The 25,296-nt window shown below is 43.4% G+C and overlaps 1 pseudogene; it reads left to right on the forward strand.

The window, feature by feature from the left end:
• Positions 1-7,044: 7,044 nt before the first annotated feature.
• LOC106608150 (B2 bradykinin receptor pseudogene) lies at positions 7,045-8,939 on the forward strand (annotated as a pseudogene).
• Positions 8,940-25,296: the final 16,357 nt, after the last annotated feature.

The raw sequence follows: 25,296 nt of genomic DNA on the forward strand, positions 1-25,296 counted from the left end.
TCAAAAAAAATCATTGCTGCACGTCTGAAGTTTGCAAAAGTGCACCTGGATGTTCCACAGCGCTACTGGCAAAATATTCTGTGGACAGATTAAACTAAAGTTGGGTTGTTTAAAAGGAGAAAAAGATTGGAAAAAAAGGCACAGCACACCAACATAAAAACCTCATCCCAACTGTAAACTACAGTGGAGGGAGCATCATGTTTGGGGCTGCTTTGCTGCCTCAGGGCTTGGACAGCTTACTATCGACGGAAAAATGAATTCCCAAGTTTATCAAGAAATTTTGTAGGAGAATGTAAGGTTATCTGTCCGCCAATTGAAGCTCAACAGAAGTCAGGTGATGCAAAAGGACAACAACCCAAAAGACAGAAGTAAATCAACAACAGAATGCCTTGAACAGAAGAAAATACGCCTTCTGGAGTGGCCCAGTCAGTCCTGACCTCAACCCGATTGAAATGCTGTGGCATGACCTCAAGAGAGTGGTTCACACCAGACATCGCAAGAATATTGTGGAACTGAAACAGTTTTGTAAAGAGGAATGGTCCAACATTCCTTCTGACTGTTGTGCAGGTCTGATCCGCAACTACAGAAAAAGTTTGGTTGAGGTTATTGCTGCCAAAGGAGGGTCAACCTGTTATTAAATCCAAGGGTTCACATACTTTTTCCAACCTGCACTGTGAATGTTTACACAGTGTGTTCAGTAAAGACATGAAAAATTATAATTGTTTGTGTGTTATTAGTTTAAGCAGACTGTTTGTCTACTGTTGTGACTAAAATGTTATGACCAATTTATGCAGAAAACCAGGTAATTCTAAAGGTTTCACATACTTTTTCTTCCAACTGTAGCTGAGTTTGAAACATTGCACTACCGACGAGGGAATCCACTTACTGGTTTCGCTGACTTTCTCTGGCAGTTTTTCTGCAGACTTCAGGCGATGCAAATCGGTGGTCGTAGTCAGGGATTTTGCCAGTTTGATGACTTTACACTTCAATACAGTATCCCACTTTTCAAGGAGCTTAGAGGATGTTTCATCGTCGAACATCAGCAAAAAGTTCTGATAAACCTAAAACAAAGTGGATCAACTCAACTTCATGACCAACACAAAATCATGTTCTCAATCAGCCTGTAGTTCTGATTCCAAGACATAGTTCATACTACATCACTATCCGATACTTTGATGTCCAGAAACCTGGGAAAGACTAAGGACATCTGTGCTTCTGTCTGGACTATAGACTAGCTCCTGGCGATACTGGAACACCTCCTTCATCTTCTGATAGATTTGTTTTTCATCGGCCGAGTGGACAATGAATGATATAGCCTCCTTGCAAGCATCACCAACAAGCTGGTGGTCCAGGTAAGTCTTCCTCCTATGGGTTGGGCCTCCCGACTGGGGTGAAATACTCTTCTTGATGGGTCGTAGTGAGGTCTTCCTTGATACTTTCTTCAGACGATAATTCTTATATCCTTTGCCCATGTCAGGATCAAAGAAATGTTCCTTAGATGTGGGAAAAGGTGACCAACATCGTAGTAAAATGGTTATTATTTTTAGACTTGATTCTATGACTGTTTGATGCCCCTTTCAGTCCAAATAACAAGTGTCAAAATATTAAAGCAAGCATGCTCTACCAGCACTTACATAGCCTTTGGCGGATAAAGGATCTCTCAACAAAGATAAGAGTGTCAAAATTCCAAGAGCATAATGTTCTCTCTGTTGACAAGTGGGAAGCCTCCTGCTCAAAAACAGTAAAGCATACACATGCCAAATATGTTTAACTAAAGTTTTGTTGATGAAGGTACTCTATCTTTCTACAGTCTCATAATGATGCCAAATAACATTAATGTATAGTTTGATTGTTTTGATCCATTGTTTGTGGTCAGATTGGCTAATGAGAAGCTTACCCATGCATCTCTTTCATGTGGCTGACTAAGATGGGAATCATCTCTCTCTTGGTTCTGTGGTCCAATGTTTTGGTTGTCTGGTACTCATCTAATTCGTCTTGCCCACCAGTTCTACTAGTCAGGGCATCTCGGACCATCTATTAAGACAAGAGAAAAGTTCAACAATTTAGGGTTGGTTTATGCTGTCGGAATCTCCATGAACAGCATACACAGAAATGGGATTACCAACATCCAATATCAGTTATCATTATACATCTTTTGCTGCTGCAGAGTCGATGGCCTCATCTCCTAAGGTTGTGTTGGCCTTTTTAGATGGTCTTTCTGGAGATCTCAGGTCTAAATGACTTGACGAGAAGGATAATGTGTCTGTGGACGAACTAGGTGTCGAACAGCCTGCAGAAGAAAAGTCTGAGCACAAACAATGGATCAAAGCAATCAATCTATGAATTCATGTTATTTGATATCATTATGTAAGACTGTAGAACCATACCTTCATCAAGATCTTTGATTGTGAGGTACAGGTCTCGATGGTCCTCCATCGGGTCCAGCAGGACATTTTATTTATTTATTTATTTCACCTTTATTTAACCAGGTAGGCAAGTTGAGAACAAGTTCTCATTTACAATTGCGACCAATTGCGACATTCTCCTCCACCTCAGTTTGTGATCATCAAAAATGTGTATTTTTGCTGCAGAGGGCAGTCCAAACCTATTTTGGACTACAAAAAAAGAGACCAATCAGAATACAAGGAGATAAGCCACCTAGGGGGCAACAGAATGTGTCTGACCCAAAACAAGCCCAAGGGTTCAATTAAGAAAATACATCAGACAGTTCACCTTGATTGATGACATCATCATAAGAGAACCCAGGCTGCAACTTCATGAACTTCTTGCATGTTTGGTATTGGACCTTCACCAACATGTTACACTGCACTCCTGCAAAATGCAAGTACACACAATGTCATGTTTAAGTTATATTTGGTTGCAAACATTTTATGGTGTAGCTGTGCGTATAGAAACAGTCACACAAAATGCCCCCTTATACCCTCTCCCCTTTGTCTTCCCTACAGTGGATCAACCATTTGTTCCAAATGCCACTTTAATATTAACAGGTGTCTGCCTGCCTGAGGATCTGGGGCTTGGCAAGGCAATATTCCACTGAAATCAACCAACCAAACTAGATAGTTATCTAACTAGCTACAAACAGTTACCACCACCACTCAAATCTACAGGAAAGAAAGTGGCCAATACATTTCAAGCCGTATTGGCTTGAATACAATGTTTGATCTGTGATTAACAACAAGCACACACCAAAGACATGTTAATCTAAATGACAGAGGACAACCCTATCACGTTAATCTAAATGACAGGAGACAACCCTATCACGTTAATCTAAATGACAGGAGACAACCCTATCACGTTAATCTAAATGACAGGAGACAACCCTATCACGTTAATCTAAATGACAGGAGACAACCCTATCACGTTAATCTAAATGACAGGAGACAACCCTATCACGTTGATCTAAATGACAGGAGACAACCCTATCACGTTAATCTAAATGACAGGAGACAACCCTATCACGTTAATCTAAATGACAGGAGACAACCCTATCACGTCTGGCCACATGCGCTAGCTAGCTAACATTAGTGCTAAGTTACAAGATGTTGAGGTCGGTGTTGTAGCTATATAGCTAGCTAGCTAGCTATCAAACCATTTTTGACCAGACAAACATTCTTAGTTATATGCGTTTTGAAGAACACATTTTTATATATTAGCCATGTTGTTACATTCACTTCCTGGCTAGCATTATACTGCACCAAACAAGGCTCAAATTGATCAGACTAGGTCACACCCCAATTAACACCATGCACCTGCTGCACCACTAATGTTAGTTGGCCTTGTGAACTCAACATGCACATGGCCTAACTCTGATCCTTTTGGATTTCGATTAATTTTCTCAAATGTAATAGTTTCCTAATTTTTGCGAACTAATGAAGGTGAAACAAAGTTCCCGCTAACATTTAGCTAGATAGATAATTAATCTAGCGCTAATGTTAACTAACCACGTTAGCTAGCTAGCAATCTTCTAAAACGAAACTTATCAGATGTAGCTATATCTACAAACAAAGATCTCGACAATTCACTTAGCCGATATAACAAGTTTGTCCTTATTAAAAAATGAACATATTACTTACCTTTCACTGCTGCCAATCCAGCTACCCTTGCACCATCGGCAATTAGATGAAAAGGAAGTTTCAAGTTAAACCTGGAAGCTCAATCAACACTGCTCAGTGCCACTGCCCTACCTCTGTACAGTAACTCTCCCCTTGGAGTTATATTAGCACAGATGGTGTAAAAACAACTCAACACCTCTTAACACTAAAAATGTAACACCAAGAAAATGAACACTTGTTAACACTGGACAATTTGCTGTGTACTGGAAATGTAATATAGAGAAAAGAGGGTAATTCTCACATGTATTTTACTCTACTTTCTCTATTGCAGAACAATGATCTAGAAGCTAAAAAGCTAAGCTGTCACAGAAATGATGGAAAGTAATCTCCCTGTAGTGACCCTTCACCAAGATCTCAGTAAACATGCAGGCCAAGGTCATAACATAAACACCTTAAGGACGATGACGGGCTTTATAATGATGTTCCCCAAATCTAATAGCATTTCTGTACGAACATGATAAACAAATTACATCAGGGGTTTGCTGGCTGTACTTTACAAGATTACGGTGAAAAAGCCCAGAGGCTCAGGGGATTCAAAGGTCAGTGTTCCCGCTGGTCCATAAAGATTTGGGAGACTGGTTGCTTTAGTGCAATACAGTCTTATAGCCTAGCCATGGCTGTTTTCTGTGGAAACTGTTTAATTTCTGATGTTGGGAAGAGAGTCTGAATTTCCAACTGAATTTCCAATGAACATGACAGAAAGTGTCATACTTTACACAGTGTGTTTCAACTGTATATTTCATGTTCAGTTTACACTGTAAAAATGAATCTGGCATGTTTGGTGAAAAGCGACCTGAGACAAGCTCCACGGCCAATTTAAACACTGTATCCTGAGATTGAATCAAATAAATATGGGAGAATGTTAAACTCTGGATAAATGTATTCTAAACATGTTAACCTCTCTAATGGACTTGCCCACACTTGTATGGCTCTAGCACACTGCAGTTTACATGCAAAACATTCCTACTGTAAATGTGTCTCTTATTAAATATCTCCAAGGGAAAATAAGTGGGTTGTGGTTTAAATTACAAATATACTGAACAAAAATACAAAAACCACAACATTGTAAGGTGTTGGTCCCATGTTTCATTAGATGAAATAAAAGATCCCAGAAATGTTCCACACTCACAAATTCTATCAAATGTTTCTTCTTTGCCAAGATAATTGATCCACCTGACAGTTGTGGCATATCAAGAAGCTGATTAAACAGCATGATCATTACACAGGTGCACCTTGTGCTGCGAACAATAAAATAAGATTTTATCCATGGCAATTTCAATGCACAGAGATACCGTGACGAGATCCTGACGCCCATTGTCGTGCCATTCATCCGCCGCCATCACCTCATGTTTCAGCATGATAATGCACAGCCCCATGTCGGAAGGATCTGTACACAATTCCTGGAAGCTGAAAATATCCCAGTTCTTCCATGGCCTGTATACTCACCAGACATGGCACCCATTGAGCATGTTTGGGTTGCTCTGGATTGATGTGTACGACAGCATGTTCCAGTTCCCGACAATATCCAGCAACTTCACACAGCCATTGAAGAGGAGTGGGACAACATTTCACAGGCCACAATCAACAGACTGATCAACTCTATGTGAAGGAGATGTGCCACACTGCATGATGCAAATGGTGGTCACATCAGATACTGACTGGTTTTCTGATCCACGGCCCTACCATTTTATTAAGGTATCTGTGACCAACAGATGCATATCTGTATTCCCAGTCATGTGAAATCCATCGATTAGGGCCTAATGAATTTATTTCAATTTGCTGATTTCCTTATATGAACTGTAACTCAGAACATTTTTGAAATAGTTTCATGTTGCGTTTATATTTTTGTTCAGTGAGCCAGACAGAACTAGGTTTACATAGAGAGAAAAAATTGTCTCTGTTTGAGGGCAGAGTGACGACATTGTAATGATCTGTGTTCGGCTCAGATAAGAGTGTTCATCCTCTCAGAACACTCTTCAGTTGAGGAGAGATGCTCATGGTGATGATACATGGGAAATGAACACAAAGGATGTGTACATCAGGAAGGAGACCACAGATCTCTGTAGATAAGGTGAGTTAACATTAAAGCCAATTGGCATCTTCATGGAATGAAAATGATGTTTCATTATGATTAAAAGCAATGTTTCATGTTCGGAAAGTTTATTAGATGAGGTGCCTACAAAATGTTGGCCAAATGAAAAAAAGTTATTCTAAGAATGTGAGGAGAGATGATTCAAAGTGGCTGAATTGTAACAGATCCAAGTTAGAAATAGCAAAAATGTGGATACACACCTCAACATATAATGTATGGGCCATTTTTATGGTCAGGAAAATGAGTACTGTATGAACATGGAGCACACAGAAGCTAAACAGAGGTCTGAGCATATATGAACTGTTTTGAAATGTGCTATTGTTTCAGTTATGTAATGGACTAACTTACAAGTCATGGCAGTACTATGTTTGTCTTGTCAGAATGAATCAAGGTTTATTAATGTTAGCATTTTTACATTTACATTTAAGTCATTTAGCAGACGCTCTTATCCAGAGCGACTTACAAAGTTAGCAGACTTGAGGGGTTCAGTTTCTCATTATTCATGTCCAGTATTTCACTTTTCCACTGTTAAAAGTAATAGGTATGACCAGAGAGAGCAGGAAACACTCCTTATGTGGGTTCCAGAGGCTGGTGGGGGGAGCTGTAGGAGGACAGACTCATTGTAATGGCTGGAATGTAATTAACGGAACGGTATCAAACACATCAAACATATGGAAACCACATGTTTGACTCTGATCCATTAACTCCATTCCAGTCATTACAATGAGCCCCTCTTCCTATAGCTCCTCCCACCAATCTCCACTGGTGGATTCTCATGTGCTGTCTCTTTTTTCTAAGGATGTTGCAGTTCAATGATTGTTCCAACACGTGAAAAAACATTGAAAAAAGACATAGATAAAACATTATTTCCATCCAGTTTCCCAATGTTCCTGAACACAACCGAGGGTCTCTTACCCACTGAGGGCCCAGACTCAAAGCTGGACTGGACCGAGTTGGACACCTATAACTGTACCAACTACACAGCAGCCTGGGACTGGCTTTCCTCCTACCAGCCGGTCTACATGGTTCTGCTCAGCGTGGTGGGCGTTGTGGCCAACGGTCTGGTCCTCTGTGTCTTCTGTTTGCAGAGGAAGCCATGCACCATGGCTGATGTCTACCTGGGCAACTTGGCAGCTGCAGACCTGGTCATGGTGTCCTGTTTACCCTTCTGGGCCGCCACCATCGCTAACAACTACCACTGGGAGTTTGGCGAGCCCATATGCAAGCTGGTCAATGTGGCCATCTCCATGAACTATTACTGTAGTGTTTTCTTCCTGGTGCTGGTTAGCGTCGACCGCTACCTGGCTCTGGTCCGGCCCATGTTCCAAAGCCGACTGCGGAGGGCGGCCTGGGCCAAGCGCATCTGCCTGGGGATATGGATCGTGGGGTTCCTGCTGAGTCTGCCCATCCTGGTCTTCCGCAGGGTGAAATACGTGGCCAAGGCTGGGGTGATGGCCTGCGTCCTGGCCTACCCCCATCCGGACTGGGAGATCCAGCGCAACGTCACCAATAACGTGGTTGGGTTCCTACTTCCGGTGATAGTTGTGTCGTACTGCAGCCGCCACATCGTGACCAGTCTGAAAGACGGTCAGATCAGAAAAACTCCCGGGGTGAGGTCAGAGAGGAAGGCCACACAACTGGTCCTGACTGTCCTCACGGTCTTCCTCATCTGCTGGACGCCCTACCAGGTGGTGCGCTTCCTGGACACGCTGGATTACTTCCAAGTCACGCCAGGATGCCTCTGGGGTCACATTCTGGACATTACCATACAGCTGTCCACCTACCTGGCGTACGCCCACAGCGCCATCAACCCTTTCCTGTACGTCATTGTGGGGAGACAATTCAGGAAGAGGGCAAAAGAAGTGTTCGGGACAATGTTAAAATGCAGGTTGTCGGATAAATATTTCCTAACGGTAAATTTCACCTCCGGTGGAAGACTGGCCACTCAAAGGATACAATGTACACAACTTGTGAAACAAACTGTGACATGACAAGAGTCTGTCTGGATATCCGTCTGTCCTCTGAAAGAACTGATCCAGACTGAAACATTTCATCTTCAGCTGGTTTTGCTTATTGTAAATATGTTCTGTCTTGAAACTGAATGGATTTCTGCCAGTTATTGCTGAGAAATCAAATGAGGTGAAAAAGTGATCAGGGATACACAGCTGACTTCTGTCTTCGTTTAACTTGTAATTACCGGCAGACATCTGTTCCCAATCATCAGGAGGTTTATTTTTGCAAATAGTCAGTTTGGCTGTCTACAATATTTGTTAGCTTTATCTAACTCCTGTTGTAATTAATTTGTTGATTTCTGTAGAGTTATTATGAATAGCTACAGACTCCATTCGGGTTCACGATCCTAAAGATTATTTATGTGGTAATGATGGCGCTAAATAACAACTGTCTGGTGTAGAAGATTAATCTAAATGTGATCTAGGAAGTATTTTATTGTCATAGAGCTCCTTTTAACTTTGATAGAGCGTGCTATTATGTTACATTATTATCCTAGAGAAGGACTATGAATGGGATATGCTGACTAATTGAAATGTAAAAGGTAATATTGTCTTTTGAAAAGCTCGTTACTTTTTCTTCTTGGACACTAAATTGAAAGAGGTTATGGTTTAAGCTTCACTATTTCTTAACAATTCTGCTGAAAATATGTATGTATTGAATAAAAATGACTTTTGTATGTATCAAAATACTGTTCACTATACTGTGATGCTATAAATAAATCCATGGCGTGTTTGAGTAAACAGTGCTCTATTTCTCAGTAGTCTATGTGCACTGTTGACACAGGCTGGTATTTAGTCCTTTGTCATCCTGCAGACAGGTTTTCTACTGCATACCCCCGTTAGCTCCCAGACAGATGGACAGGTTCTGCACAGATTCGGTCAGGCCACTGTAAAATGGGCACACTGGCTCTGCCAATGGCAGCCATTAAACATGGCCTTAAAGAAGTCTAACAGGAACTGGCACAGATTGCCATGCATGTTTGGGCATGCGTAACATTTTGAGGGATAACCAAGCCATTCAAACCACCTCTAATCAGGGCTGAATAATGTTTAACTCAAACAAATATATTTACATTAAAGAAGCACAACACCCCATAGACATATAATGGCATCCACTGCTCTGGTGCTCATTGTATGAGAATGTACTGAGCTACTCAGATAAGCAAACTTCCACAGTGTTCTATGTTACAATAATGGTGAGGAGGCAGAGCTGTCCATCAATATGCCTATGATTAGGTTCTTATGTTCTTCACATGCTAAACAGGACGATACTATCCTCCTATGCCCCCTTGGGGCGACACAATGGCCATTAACATACTGTATTATAATGTACAAATAATGATGTTGGAAGAGTCTGCCATGATGCTGTCATTAGAGATGCAGTCCTGGAAATAATAACAACCACATTATTGGGGCTCGCTGTGCTTCACAGCTATGGGTTTATCAATTAGACTGTTATGGATGGAACTCATGAATAAAATGAGCTCCCTCAGGGCATCTAGTTGTATTGGGTTATAAACTGGGTCGTGTTCAGTAGTTAAAAAAAACTTGTTGAAGTAGAGTGAAACGGAGCGGTACTACCTGAAAGTGTCCAATAAGAATGCAGATATTTGTCTTCTGTTGCAAAATGTTTTGCTACGGAATGCGCCATTAAGCATGACCCTGATGTCAACCCAGAGTACATATATTCTTAATTCCATTCCTTTACTTTAGATGTGTGTGTATTGTGTGTATTGTTATGAAATTGTTCGATATTACTTGTTAGATATTACTGCACTGCTGGAGCTAGAAACACAAGCATTGCGCTACTACCGCAATAAGTCTGCTAAACACGTGTATGTGACCAATACAATTTGATTTGATTTGATGAGTGGAGATGGACTTGGATCTGACAGCGGTTCTGAAGGTAGCCTCCAGAGATGAGTATGTTACCACAGATTGCACTAATAACTACATTGAAATGCACTCATGAAATGAACAAAATAAATTCTGTGAAAATATCAACTATGCTATAAAGGATCATATTGAGATTACTTAGTGTTTACACGTTAACTGCATGAAGGAAAACAAGGCGGTGTTCCTTATTGGCATTTTAAAGGTCAAAACACACATAGGGACTCACTACATGAATTTACAAAATATGTCTGTTTATATAGCATATCAACTCATATCGCAAATGTTCATAACTACTTTCATAACTTTTGTATGTATCAAAATGCTGTCCAGTATACTGTGATGCTATAAATAAATCCATGGCGTGTTTGAGTAAACAGAGCTCTATTTCTCAGTAGTCTATGTGCACTGTTGACACAGGCTGGTATTTATTATGGCAGCTCCTAACGGTGATATATGGAGCACTTTGCTTGCACCAACAATGGGCTTGTTTCAGACCACACTGTGCTCGCAATATTTCTGGCTACAGTATTCCCCTCTATGAACCCAACCAAAACGTTGTCCTTATTCGATAAAATGCACACACAACTCAATGTCAAAACAATACATTTATCAGCCTAAATCCTCTCAAATGTTTTCCCTTCAATGTGAATGTTATTCCAAAAATGAGAACTTGTATGAGCATAAACAGCAAACCTGTGGGACTCACTCTCTGACGCAATCCATGAAACATGCTCCGAATTCAATGAACCTTCAGAAACATCTCACTGTCCTCTGAGTTGGAAGCTGTTTAAAGGATGTCACGGAGTAATTATCAGAAAGTTCTTTCTCGTTTGTCGTCCTGCAGGCAGGTTTGCTACTGCATGCCCTCGTTGGCTCCCAGACAGATGGAGATGTTCTGCAAAGGGTCAGTCGGGCCACTGTAAAATGGGCACACTGGCGCTGCCAATGGCAGCCATTAAACATGGCCTTAAAGAAGTCTAAAACTGACACAGATTGCCATGCGTGCTTGGGCCTATGTATAATTTTGAGGGATAACCAAGCCATTCAAACCACTTCTAATCTGGGCGGAATACTGTTTAACTCAAACAAATATATTTACATTAAAGAAGCACAACACCCCATAGACATATAATGGCATCCAATGCTCTGGTGCTCATTGTATGAGAATGTACTGAGCTACTCAGATAAGCAAACTTCCACAGTGTTCTATGTTACAATAATGGTGAGGAGGCGGAGCTGTCCATCAATATGCCTATGATTAGGTTCTTATGTTCTTCAGATGCTAAACAGGACGATACTATCCTCCTATGCCCCCTTGGGGCGACACACTGGCCATTAACAGAAGACTTTGCCATGATGCTGTCATTAGAGATACTGTAGATCTGGAAATAACAATAATTATTATTATTATTATTATTGGGGCTCACCGTGCTTCATGGCTATTGGATGTATCATTAGGGGTTCAGCAGAGAAGCTGGTGAAACCCTATTATATTTGCTGGTGTTCATTATTATTATACAGGGTTCTTCCCCCAAGGAAAATAACATTCAAATTATCGTGAGATGATAAGCCCTAGACCACCCCAACTTGGCATGATGGTAAAGGCACATGGGTCACACCCTCTCATGCAATACCATGCCCATTGGCTACATGGTGGAGCTATAACAAGTGACTGAAAATGCTAACTTTGAAAGTTCACACCACTCATCCATTTTGAGCTAGAGTCCTGTTTTAGTATTTAGGTCCCTCTCCTCACAAGGAGCAAATTTGCCTCAAGGACCCATAAAGTCCACCATGATAAATTTTCCGCCATTTAGAATTTTGTGAAAAATACTTAAAACGCTACTCCTCTGGCAATGAATTACCGATCTGCACAAAACATGATATCTGGCATCTAAGGACCAACGTCTCTCAACGCACTGTTGTTCGGGCTAGTATGTCAAACAACAGGGCCGCTAGTCACCAATAAACATTCACATGGGCGTGATCTCGCACAGAAATGCCTATACATCAGTCACAGATAGTTGTATTGTAATAAAACTTAGTACACATGTTGCAAACAATGTCAAGACTCAACATATGCAAGCACCTTCATATCGTGGCACTATATCAGGCACATTTTTATATCTCTTGATCTGTGAAATTTGGCACACATGCTCAAGGATTTAAGTCTAGTTAAACTCTAAAGCATGGTTAAGTTTGGCCACATTGTGGCGCTGTTGGACAGGAAAAAAACATTCATGTGAGTTCAATGGCTCATAGCGGCCATATTGTTTCAAGCTAGAGTCTTGGAGTCTTGGAAAATGCGAATGAAGATGTTCATCCATATATGCTATATACCAAAATGTGGTGCCGAGCCGGTCCAGCGGTTCAGGAGAAGACCACGAGCCGGTCCAGTGGTTCCCGGGAGAAGACGACGAGCCGGTCCAGCGGGTCCCGGGAGAATACAACGAGCTGCGCCAGCGGTTCAGGAGAAGACCACGTTTAAAGTAGTCAACATCATTGAAAATGGTCCAAAATACATCAAAGCATATTATATTGAATGATAAGTTTGATTTTGAGCTCTGATTTGGCAAGCGTGATAAACAGTGTAGAAGTAGCTCATCCTTGAGCGATGCAGAGCTGACAACTCACGCATTCGCCGTGACACATGCATTTGACCCTCTTCTCACGGAGCACCTCTTATATCTCACACATTGAAAAGTAGTGCTTTTGTGTTTCTAATTAGTCCATTCTATAGTCCGCGTGTTAACTTTTCAATTGTGCTCCAAACTGTTTTGAAATTGGACCATCTGTGACCATCTTTAAAGAAACGCCCCTCAAGATTAGAGAGGAACTTAATGACAAGAGAGAACGTTCTCTGTTGAGTTTAGTGAAACGTGAAAAAGAGCAGCACGGTAGCGTTGTTTTATGTACAATGTTGTCAACAAAATTACATTGCTGTTCCTATTGCAGAATGCAGCCTTTCGACAGCATGTACTATAGATGATTTATTCTACACTTATTAGTCCCCTCGTTTGGTGATTTGCGTTTATGCTGTGACAACGAAAAGGCAGCAGACAGACCTAGAGTATGTTTTAACAGGGAAGTTTGGTGACCTGACTTAATTTTGTCAAACAGATTGTGAACCCAAAAGTGTACGTTTGATTCTGGAGGGGGGACAATAAATAGAAACATAATTTTGTTAGGGTGTAGGGGAAGATTTATGTCATCATGTCTTCAGGAGATTGTATTATTTAGTTACTTTATTTAGTCTGATCAGTGGAACAGTTATCATTCTTAACAATGGGCTAATATATAGGGTAATTACTGTGCTTGTCAGCAGGAACACTACTGTTATTCTCCACACTTATTTTAGCTTTAAAACTAAAGTTCTGTATAGGGGTTGTGCCAGGGGGCAATGAAGTTCACATAGAAAATCTCACTCCCGGCTTTCTTCAAAAGTTGGCAGCCCTGGCAATGTGTCCAATTTGTCCTGATGGTGGCACCGTGGGCACACAGCTGAACCCCGGCAACGTTGCTTGCAGCTTTAATTCAGACTGTTATGGATATAAGACATGACTAATATGAGCCACCTCAGGGTATGTAGTTGTATTGGGTTATAAACTGGGTTGTGTTCAGTAGGTTAAAAGCGTTTTGAAATGGAGTGAAATGAGGCGGTACTGCCTGAACGCTACGGTGTGCCCCACTGAGCATGACTCTGATGTGGAGATTTACTTTTTATTTTATTTTACCATTATTTTACCAGGTTACTTTTTATTGAGATTAAAAACCTATTTTGCGAGAGTGATCTGGCCACAAAAATATAAAAACATAAAAATACAAAGCATGACAGTTCACAAACGTCCATTTACACATTGAACAGGCACATTTGATCTGGGAGTAGTTCAGTAGGCAGCAGTTCAGAAGGCAGCAGTTCAGTTGGCAGCAGTTCAGAAGGCAGCAGTTCAGTAGGCAGCGGTTCAGAAGGCAGCGGTTTAGTTGGCAGCGGTTCAGAAGGCAGCGGTTCAGAAGGCAGCGGTTCAGAAGGCAGCGGTTCAGTCGGCAGCGGTTCAGAAGGCAGCGGTTCAGTAGGCAGCGGTTCAGTAGGCAGCGGTTCAGAAGGCAGCGGATTAGAAGTCAGCGGTTCAGAAGGCAGCGGTTCAGAAGGCAGCAGTTTAGTAGGCAGCAGTTCAGAAGGCAGCGGTTCAGAAGGCAGCGGTTCAGTAGGCAGCGGTTCAGAAGGCAGCGGTTCAGAAGGCAGCCACCAGAGGTCCGTTGTTACCAGAGATTGCACATGATTGAATCTCATGAAAGAAGCGAAATAAAAATCGGTCAATAAAATAACAACCATGTAATAGGGACTGTTTAAATTCCCAACTCATATCACAAAAAAAATCATAACCAATGGAATTAATTTTCAAAACTGCTTTTCACTAAGGACAGCGTAATGGTATATATGTTTTGGGGCGTTATAATCAATGGTTTGATCATGAACAGGTATTTAAATAACTTGAAAAAGAATTTCACAGGGCCTCTGTATTCACTTGCATTCATAGCTCTGACTTCACACACCACCTCAGGGCAGTCTGGCCAATTAGGCTTTGGCACATCTGGAGTTATATATAATGTACTTCTCCATTGTATACTTCTTCATTATTCAGATAGTATATGCTGCCCCCTAGTGCTTACAGAGTACCATTGCACAGTCTATAATGAAATAGATCTAGATACCACTCATTCATTTATTGATTTGTATTTATTCAAGCCTTCTTTTACCAGGTAAGTTGAGTATACAAAACATTAGGAACTCGTTCCATGACAGACTGACCAAGTAAATCCCTGTGAAGGCTATGGTCCCTTGTTGATGTCACCTGTTAAATCCACCTCAATCGGTGTAGATGAAAGGGAGGAGACAGGTTGAAAAGTATTTTTAAGATGAGAGGGTGAATGGGCAAGACAAAATATTTAAGTGCCTTTGAACTGGGAATGGTAGTAGATGCCAGGCGCACTGGCTTGTGTGAAGACCTGCAACTCTGCTGGGTTTTTCATATTCAACAGTTTCCGATGTGTACAATAATGGTCCACCACCCTGAAGACATCCAGCCAACTTGACACAACTGTGGGAAGCATTGGAGTCAACATAGGCTACCATCCCTGTGGAAAGCTTTTGACACATTGTATAGTCCATGCCCCGACAAATTGAAACTGTTCTGATGGCAAAAGGGGGTGCAACTCAATATTAGGAAAGTGTTCTTAATGTTTTGTACACTCAGTGTATGTGATAAGTATGCATTTACATACTCACATATAGACTTTTCTTTTAGATAATATACACATAATCTATGGTTGGACTCATAAGACGCCATTCAAGGATTTCCTATGCAAATTCTGCGTCTAGTGGACTAGCACTCCTGAGCTTCAGTTGCATAGGATTTCAACAGGTTTGCTGAGGAGCTTGTGTCTGTCTGACCACCACCATTCTGTGGAGGCAGTGAGCTGTTGGACACAGATATCGCCACAAAAACACTATGATTGGCAGACGACTAGGCTCCAGTTGCCTTGGTAACAATATGCAGATGTCTGGCACATCATCACAAACAGATTTTTAGAGCTGTGAAAGTCATTGCAGCTTGTTGTCTCTGTCTCTGCCACCTTGGGTGTACATCTTCCCTCAGTGTAGCGGAAGAGTAATATATAGTCTAATCGATTTCATATACTATCCCTCTCTTTTCAGATCTTTACTGGGCCTATGAAGTAATTTATAATCCAATGGGGGTTTTGTAATGTACAGGCAATGTGCTGGAGGTTCAGTGGAGTATTTCTTATTCTGTGGTATAGCTTTTGCAGTTACTTTGCTTTTTGTTTATCATCCAAGGACAGGAGTCTCCTTACTTAATGGCATCAAACACAAAGTATATATATATATATATATATATATATACAGTATCTGAAGACAAATCCTGAGTCAGACTAAAAGCCCTGTTTAAATCCACTCCTCTGCTCCAGTCTCCGTTGCTGTGGGCTCCTGAGTTCCTTCTCCTTCATTATTGCAGTACAGAATCCCCAGAAAAGCCAGGTCTGAATTGGATGTTGTTATGCTGATGGACAGCCTGCGCTGTTTTTAGTCTGTTTTTGTCAACAACCAAGGGAGTGACTCAAGATGTGTAAAACCTCCATCTTAACCCCAGGGTAATACCTCCAGCCTAACCCCATGGTGATACACCCAGCCTAACCCCATGGTGATACACCCAGCCTAACCCCATGGTGATACATCCAGTCTAACCCCATGGTAATACCTCCAGCCTAACCCCATGGTGATACACCCAGCCTAACCCCATGGTGATACATCCAGTCTAACCCCATGGTAATACCTCCAGCCTAACCCCATGGTGATATATCCAGCCTAACCCCATGGTGATATATCCAGTCTAACCCCAGAATAATACCTCCAGCCTAACCCCATGGTGATACATCCAGTCTAACCCCAGAATAATACCTCCAGCCTAACCCCATGGTGATACATCCAGTCTAACCCCATGGTAATACCTCCAGCCTAACCCCATGGTGATATATCCAGCCTGACCCCATGGTGATATATCCAGCCTGACCCCATTGTGATACCTCCAGCCTAACCCCATGGTGATACCTCCAGCCTAACCCCATGGTGATACATCCAGTCTAACCCCATGGTGATATATCCAGTCTAACCCCATGGTGATACATCCAGCCTAACCCCATGGTGATATATCCAGCCTGACCCCATGGTGATACATCCAGCCTAACCCCATGGTGATACATCCAGTCTAACCCCATGGTGATATATCCAGTCTAACCCCAGAATAATACCTCCAGCCTAACCCCATGGTGATACATCCAGCCTAACCCCATGGTGATACATCCAGCCTAACCCCATGGTGATACATCCAGTCGAACCCCATGGTAATACCTCCAGCCTAACCCCATGGTGATATATCCAGCCTAACCCCATGGTGATATATCCAGTCTAACCCCAGAATAATACCTCCAGCCTAACCCCATGGTGATACATCCAGTCTAACCCCAGAATAATACCTCCAGCCTAACCCCATGGTGATACATCCAGTCTAACCCCATGGTAATACCTCCAGCCTAACCCCATGGTGATACATCCAGTCTAACCCCATGGTAATACCTCCAGCCTAACCCCATGGTGATACATCCAGTCTAACCCCATGGTAATACCTCCAGCCTAACCCCATGGTGATACATCCAGCCTAACCCCATGGTGATACATCCAGCCTGACCCCATGGTGATACATCCAGCCTAACCCCATGGTGATACATCCAGCCTAACCCCATGGTGATACATCCAGTCTAACCCCAGGGTAATATATCCAGCCTAACCCCATGGTGATACATCCAACCTAACCCCAGGGTAATACCTCCAGCCTAACCCCAGGGTAATACATCCAGCCTAACCCCATGGTAATACCTCCAGCCTAACCCCAGGGTAATACATCCAGCCTAACCCCATGGTAATACCTCCAGCCTAACCCCAGGGTAATACATCCAGCCTAACCCCAGGGTAATACATCCAGCCTAACCCCATGGTAATACCTCCAGCCTAACCCCAGGGTAATACATCCAGCCTAACCCCAGGGTAATACATCCAGCCTAACCCCAGGGTAATGCCTCCAGCCTAACCCCAGAGTAATACATCCAGTCTAACCCCAGAGTAATACATCCAGCCTAACCCCAGAGTAATACATCCAGCCTAACCCCAGGGTAATACCTCCAGCCTAACCCCAGGGTAATGCATCCAGCCTAACCCCAGGGTGATACCTCCAGCCTAACCCCAGAGTAATATATCCAGCCTAACCCCAGGGTAATACCTCCAGCCTAACCCCAGAGTAATACATCCAGCCTAACCCCAGGGTAATACATCCAGCCTAACCCCATGGTAATACCTCCAACCTAACCCCAGGGTAATACCTCCAGCCTAACCCCAGGGTAATACATCCAGCCTAACCCCAGGGTAATACATCCAGCCTAACCCCATGGTAATACCTCCAGCCTAACCCCAGGGTAATACATCCAGCCTAACCCCATGGTAATACATCCAGTCTAACCCCAGAGTAATACATCCAGCCTAACCCCATGGTAATACATCCAGTCTAACCCCAGAGTAATACATCCAGCCTAACCCCAGAGTAATATATCCAGCCTAACCCCAGGGTAATATGTCCAACCTAGCCCCATGGTAATACCTCCAGCCTAACCCCAGGCAGAGGATCCTCAGTTGGGAATAGACAGACTTAACAGAAGCCTGTGGATGGGCTTCTCCAGACAGAATCTGGCCTGTGCTTTAAATAGCATTCGTTCTCTCTCAGCGTTAGGTTAAGCCTGCTTGGACAACCGAATAAACAGGGTTTGCACTATTGGAACAATTCAATTGGGTTCCATTGTGCCAGGTGAGCTCAATCGAGCACAGCTAAAGTGTTTGAAAGAAAACTAATCCTATTTGGACCCAAGTCTGCCACACATAGTAACCCACACGAGGAGAAGGCTGTCGCAAAGCCCACTGCAAACAAAGCCTCATAATCCTACTGTAATGAAAGACAAGAGCAATGGCTCAGGTAGACAATAACCAACCTGATGAAATAGACAGCCCAGCTTCCCTATCTACACTGGAATACAAGCGTAAAATGAATTAGGCATAACCCCAGAGATGTGATGCTTTGACCTGCTCAGTGCAGCCTGCTGGATATCTTAGCCAGATGGTTGCAGAAAACATGCAGGAGCAAGAGAGGTATTCAGGAAATAGAAACAGCATATTCCTCCACTGGCAGCAATGAACAATATGTACATAGGCCTACAGAGTTTGACCAAATAATTTAACCAACCTAGCCTTACTCATATTCATCAGTCATTTAGAACAGTGTTTCCCAACTCCAGTCCACCAGTACCCTCAACAGTGTTTCCCAACTCCAGTCCTCCAGTACCCTCAACAGTGTTTCCCAACTCCAGTCCTCCAGTAACCTCAACAGTGTTTCCCAACTCCAGTCCACCAGTACCCTCAACAGTGTTTCCCAACTCCAGTCCTCCAGTAACCTCAACAGTGTTTCCCAACTCCAGTCCACCAGTACCCTCAACAGTGTTTCCCAACTCCAGTCCTCCAGTACCCTCAACAGTGTTTCCCAACTCCAGTCCTCCAGTACCCTCAACAGTGTTTCCCAACTCCAGTCCTCCAGTACCCTCAACAGTGTTTCCCAACTCCAGTCCTCCAGTACCCTCAACAGTGTTTCCCAACTCCAGTCCACCAGTACCCTCAACAGTGTTTGCCAACTCCAGTCCTCCAGTACCCTCAACAGTGTTTCCCAACTCCAGTCCACCAGTACCCTCAACAGTGTTTCCCAACTCCAGTCCACCAGGGTGACAGCACAAACAGGTCTGGGACCGGAAGAGTGACAGCACAAACAGGTCTGGGACCGGGGGAGTGAAAGCACAAACAGGTCTGGGACCAGGGAAGGGAAAGCACAAACAGGTCTGGGACCAGAGAAGTGAAAGCACAAACAGGTCTGGGACCAGAGAAGTGAAAGCACAAACAGGTCTGGGACCAGAGAAGTGAAAGCATACCCAAACACATTTCAGCCCCATTTGGAGAAAAAAGCTAATCAGATGCTTGATTGAAGTGTGTATGTATTTGGAATATTGAAATTAACCTGAATATGTGTGTATGTGGTTGCATGGCTCTATTGAATGTCTTGATTATTGATTAGATGGCAATGGTATGGTCCAGGTGAGATCCATACTGGGGGAATAGATGGGTTGGTGGACAAAGTCACGAAAATGATGTGCTCCCATCGATGGGGGCGGAATCAGTGCTTTGTTATGATTTTGAATGGTCAGAGAGCTAGCAACTATGACAAGAAACTGCTATGTGAGGAATTGTAGGTGGCTCGTTTCATCAAGATGTATCTTGTTTTTGATACTGTGTCTTGTTTTGAGATGTTTTAAAGGATTTCATTTCAATGCTGACATGGCTAAACAAAAATTGCTAGGTAACTAACCAACAACTGTAACAATGTATTTGAGAGACAACAAGTGCTCATTGTGCAAATGTATTTATGTTTTCAATAAACATGTGGAGACAAAATATAGTTGACATGTTGTCAACAATCTAAGCCAACACCGTCTTTTTTGCCTCGTAGTTGCACAAGCGTCAGTTTTGTTGCTAAACAACCAACCCGTCTATAGGCCAAAACGTATGGCTGTTTGTTTGTCCTGTGAATAAACTCAGACTTCTGCTGAAACAGAGGGCTCCTTTTTCTTTATTTTCCTGGGTAGTCACCTGTTGAAGCATCCCAAATGTTTCAAATGTTTGAAAAATGCAAAATTCTCCAACCACCGGCAGGTACCTGGCTCGACCTGTGGCCTCTACTTTACAAACACGTGACCATTCTCTGTCAAGCCTCTCTGTCATTTTTTCCCGTTAACGTTACGACCGCGGAAATTGTTGATTCTAAAGGAAAGCTTTGTCAGGATTTAACACAAACTCTCAACACTTACATCACAAAAAAGAGAAGAAAGATAACTTCATTTTGATTGGATTTCATTTTTTGTGGAATTGAAAAAAGTTATACTTTAATGCAGTTCAAATGTTTACAAATTGGATGCGGTGAAATGAAAGAAAATCTGAAAATGAACACTCTAGAAAACAATGTAAAGTGTGTTTAGATAGATGTAATCTAGAGCCATGCATGTTGATTTTTAATCCAAGGGTATCCTGCTATTGACACACTTGTTGAATAATGCAACAGAACGTGACAACAACAATAATTAATGAGGCAGACTAGACAGTGCAGGTGAGTGCAGGTAGGGTAAATAGAACAGGTGAGTGCAGGTAGGGTAAACAGAACAGGTGAGTGCAGGTAGGGTAAACAGAACAGGTGAGTGCAGGTAGGGTAAACAGAACAGGTGAGTGCAGGTAGGGTAAATAGAACAGGTGAGTGCAGGTAGGGTAAACAGAACAGGTGAGTGCAGGTAGGGTAAATAGAACAGGTGAGTGCAGGTAGGGTAAATAGAACAGGTGAGTGCAGGTAGGGTAAACAGAACAGGTGAGTGCAGGTAGGGTACACTGTAACGGATTGGCAGTCGTGGTGAAGGAATGAGGCTCAGGAAGCAGCGAGCACAGGGTAGTGGCGTATTTAATGTACACTCACTCATTAAACAAAATACTCCCACACACACGGGAGAAAATACACACGGCGTAAAATAGCGCCAACACGAACATGAACCGTCACTTTAGAAATAATCCCGCACAACACGGAAGCGGACCAGCTAACATAAATAGCCCCGCTAATTAACCAAACTAAACACAGGTGCACAAAACCAAAAGGAAGGGAAAACCAAAAAAGGAAATCAGTGGCAGCTAATAGGCCGGTGACGACGACCGCCGAGCGCCACCCGAGCAGGAGGGGGCGCCACCGTCGGTGGGAATCGTGACATAAACAGAACAGGTGAGTGCAGGTAGGGTAAACAGAACAGGTGAGTGCAGGTAGGGTAAACAGAACAGGTGAGTGCAGGTAGGGTAAATAGAACAGGTGAGTGCAGGTAGGGTAAATAGAACAGGTGAGTGCAGGTAGGGTAAATAGAACAGGTGAGTGCAGGTAGGGTAAACAGAACAGGTGAGTGCAGGTAGGGTAAACAGAACAGGTGAGTGCAGGTAGGGTAAACAGAACAGGTGAGTGCAGGTAGGGTAAACAGAACAGGTGAGTGCAGGTAGGGTAAATAGAACAGGTGAGTGCAGGTAGGGTAAACAGAACAGGTGAGTGCAGGAAGGGTTAACAGAACAGGTGAGTGCAGGTAGGGTAAATAGAACAGGTGAGTGCAGGTAGGGTAAACAGAACAGGTGAGTGCAGGTAGGGTAAACAGAACAGGTGAGTGCAGGTAGGGTAAACAGAACAGGTGAGTGCAGGAAGGGTAAACAGAACAGGTGAGTGCAGGTAGGGTAAATAGAACAGGTGAGTGCAGGTAGGGTAAACAGAACAGGTGAGTGCAGGTAGGGTAAATAGAACAGGTGAGTGCAGGTAGGGTAAACAGAACAGGTGAGTGCAGGAAGGGTTAACAGAACAGGTGAGTGCAGGAAGGGTTAACAGAGCAAGTGTTTGGAGGTTGCAGCCATGTTCCTCCTCTTTATGTTAATGTTGTCATATATGCAAATACACCCAGTGTACAAAGATGTTGATGGAGAGGCAGACGGGGGGGGGGGGGGGGGGGTCTTAGTGAGATTGAGACTCTGGGCGACCCTACCTCCATTACCGAGCATACTACTCACCAATGTTCTATCATTAGTGAATAAACCTTACGAACTCAGAGCGAAGATCTCCTTCCGGAGGGACATCAGATTCTGCAACATACTCTGTTTTTCTGAGACCTGGCTTTCCTCCGACATCCAAACGGATGATATACAACCACCGGGTTTGACAGTTCATCGAGAGCATAGGAAGTGAACAAAAGCGGAGGGCTCTGCTCATTGACCAATAACAAGTGGTGCGATGGAGGAAACGTACAGGAACTTCTGCTCTCCCGACTTGGAATAGCTGGTCATCAAATGTCACCCTTTTACATTCAGAGAGAGTTCTCAGGGATTATCGCCACGGCTGTGTACATCCCGCCTAAAGCCGACACCAAAAATACTCTCAAAGATCTTCATTGGAGCCTGAACAAACTGGAGACTGCTTACATTTTAGTCATTTAGCAGATGCTCTTATCCAGAGCGACTTACAGTAGTGAATGCATACATTTTTTATTTTTTTTCCCCATACTGGTCCCCCGTGGGAATCAAACCCATAACCCTGGTGTTGCAAACACCATGCTCTACCAACTGAGCCACACGGGACCCAGAGGCAGTATTAATTGTTGCTTAAACAAAAGTAAATTGAGAACTGTGCTCCTGAATTACTATCAAATAAATGTACTGTCCAACACTCGTTGATTATATGCTGGACCACTGCTACAAGCCTTTTCGACACGGGTATAATCAAATTCAAATCAAATCAAATTTATTTATATAGCCCTTCTTACATCAGCTGATATCACAAAGTGCTATACAGAAACCCAGCCTAAAACCCCAAACAGCAAGCAATGCAGGTGTAGAAGCACGGTGGCTAGGCAAAACTCCCTAGAAAGGCCAAAACCTAGGAAGAAACCTAGAGAGGAACCAGGCTATGAGGGGTGGCCAGTCCTCTTCTGGCTGTGCCAGGTGGAGATTATAACAGCACATGGCCTAGATGTTCAAATGTTCATAAATGACCAGCATTGTCAAATAATAATAATCATAGTAGTTGTCGAGGGTGCAACAAGTCAGTAACACAAGATTAAGTGTCAGTTGGCTTTTTCATAGCCGATCTTTGAGAGTATCTCTACCGCTCCTGCTGTCTCTAGAGAGTTGAAAACAGCAGGTCTGGGACAGGTAGCACGTCCAGTGAATAGGTCAGGGTTCCAGCAGGTCTGGGACAACAGGTCTGGGACAGGTAGCACGTCCGGTGAACAGGTCAGGGTTCCATAGCTGCAGGCAGAACAGTTGGAACTGGAGCAGCAGCACGGCCAGGTGAACTGGGGACAGCAAGGAGTCATCAAGCCAGGTAGTCCTGAGGCATGGTCCTAGGGCTCAGGTCCTCCGAGAGAGAGAAAGAAAGAAAGAGAAAGAGAGAGAGAATTAGAGAGAGCATATTTAAATTCACACAGGACACCGGAAAAGACAAGAGAAATACTCCAGATGTGACAGACTGACCCTAGCCCCCCAACACATAAACTACTGCAGCATAAATACTAAAAACTAAAAAACTGACTGGTCTGCACAGGCCATCTCCCATCCTTCTTTCTTTCTTTTCTGACCGTGACTCCATTTTGCTCCTCCCCGCCTACAAACAAACACTCAAGAGGGAAGTTTCAATGGGCAGGTCTGTACAATGCTGGTCTGACCAATCAGAATCCTTGCTCCAAGACTGTTTTGATCGTGTAGACTGGAATATGTTCCGGGTCACTCTGGGGATAACATCAATGAATACGCTGACTCAGTAACCGGATTCATCCAAAAGTGCATAGATAATGCGATACCGATATTGTCTTTCAAAACTTACCCGAATCAGAAACTGTGGATTGATGGCAGCCTTGTCAGGAAACTGAAGGAGAGACCAGGGACAATTGTATGGTTAAACTGTACAAATACGACCTATGCAGATTGATCAACATGGCGAGACACAAGTATAGAGACAAAATGGAGGTACAATTCAGTGGGACGGATACGAGGCGTACTGAATGTCTTGCCGTGGATCCCAACACCACCTTACCGGACGAGCTAAACAGCTTTTTCTCACGCTTCGAGCAAAATGACTCTGAGCTGCTGAGGAGAGCCCCTGAGGACAACGAGGGTTATGTGCTTATGGTCTCCAAGGAGGACGCTTGGAGGTCATTCAAACTTTAAGCCTCGCAAGGCTGCCGGCCCAGACGGCATCCCTAGCCGCGCCCTCAGAGCATGTGCAGACCAGTCAGTTTTTTAGTTTTCTGACATTTTCAATCTCTCTCTAGCTCAGGCTGTTATGCCTTCAAGATGTCCACTATCATCCCCATGGCCAAGAAAAATAAAGCAACTGAACTGAATGACCACCAACCCGTAGCACTCAATTCCATCATAATGAAGTGCTTTGAGAGGCTAGTCAAAGACCACATCACCTCCTCCTTCCCTGACACAGTCAACCCTCTTCAATTCGCTTACCGCACAACAGATCCACGGAAAACGCAATCACCATTTCATGGCACACTGCCCTCACCCACCTGGACACGAGGAATACATATGTAAGGATGCTGTTCATAGACTAAAGCTCGGCCTTCAATACTATAGTGCCCTCTAAGCTAACCAAAAAGTTCACAGCCCTATGACTGAACTCCTCCCTATGCGACTGGGTCCTGGACTTCCTGACGGGCCACCCCCAGGTGGGGAAGGTTCAGTAGACAACATTACCTCCTCCACACTAATCCTCAACATGGGGGCCCCACAAGGGTGCATCCTCAGTCCCCTCCTGTACTCCCTGTATACCCACAACTGCGTGGCCTCACACAGTTCTAAGTTCGCTGACGACACGACAGTTGTAGGCCTGATTACCAACAATGACGAGATGGCCTACGAGATGGCCTACGA

Source organism: Salmo salar, chromosome 06 (assembly GCF_965601325.2).
Source record: "Salmo salar chromosome 06, fSalSal1, whole genome shotgun sequence".
NCBI lineage: Eukaryota > Metazoa > Chordata > Actinopteri > Salmoniformes > Salmonidae > Salmo > Salmo salar.